Source organism: Oncorhynchus mykiss, chromosome 13, assembly GCF_057628025.1.
Source record: "Oncorhynchus mykiss isolate SJ-2025 chromosome 13, ASM5762802v1, whole genome shotgun sequence".
Taxonomy (NCBI): Eukaryota; Metazoa; Chordata; class Actinopteri; order Salmoniformes; family Salmonidae; genus Oncorhynchus; species Oncorhynchus mykiss.
The window spans coordinates 68,955,397-68,956,370 of NC_143034.1; positions in this window are offsets into that span (position 1 = coordinate 68,955,397).

A 974-nucleotide genomic window follows, 5' to 3' on the forward strand; every position below is an offset into this window, starting at 1 on the left:
CCAAAAGGGAGTTGAGGCTCCAATGGCCTCTTTCTCTCGGCCTCTCTCTCGCATGCTCACACAAATACACACACACACACACACGCACATGCACACACACACGCACACACTCGTTTCACTTCAACGCTGGCCTGCCAGTTAGCCTCTGTCCATCCCTCCATCCATTCCTCTATCTGAGTTTGATTTCCTGTTTCACTTTCTGATGACTCTGACATCATAGTTGGTAGCCTGTGTTTATATTTGGAGCGAGAAATTGGGTTAAGTTGATACAGGATGGAGGCGGCCCAAGATGGAGGGGATAGGTGCTTTGTGGATTCGATAATAGATTCAAGGGTCAGTTACAATGCAATACAAGCAAGTTTCCCTGCTGACAGTGACATTTAGTTTAGTGGGCTGGCCAGCATGAGGCCTGGTCAGACATGATAATGGATACTATATAGTGACCTGTTTAAAACAATACAGACGCAGGTGATGATAGCTATTTAAAGGTAGGTTATGTTAGTAGCAGGTGATGATAGCTATTTAAAGGTAGGTTATGTTAGGAGCAGGTGATGATAGCTATTTAAAGGTAGGTTAAGTTAGGAGCAGGTGATGATAGCTATTTAAAGGTAGGTTATGTTAGTAGCAGGTGATGATAGCTATTTAAAGGTAGGTTATGTTAGGAGCAGGTGATGATAGCTATTTAAAGGTAGGTTAGGAGCAGGTGATGATAGCTATTTAAAGGTAGGTTATGTTAGGAGCAGGTGATGATAGCTATTTAAAGGTAGGTTAAGATAGGAGCAGGTGATGATAGCTATTTAAAGGTAGGTTATGTTAGTAGCAGGTGATGATAGCTATTTAAAGGTAGGTTATGTTAGTAGCAGGTGATGATAGCTATTTAAAGGTAGGTTATGTTAGTAGCAGGTGATGATAGCTATTTAAAGGTAGGTTATGTTAGTAGCAGGTGATGATAGCTATTTAAAGGTAGGTTATGT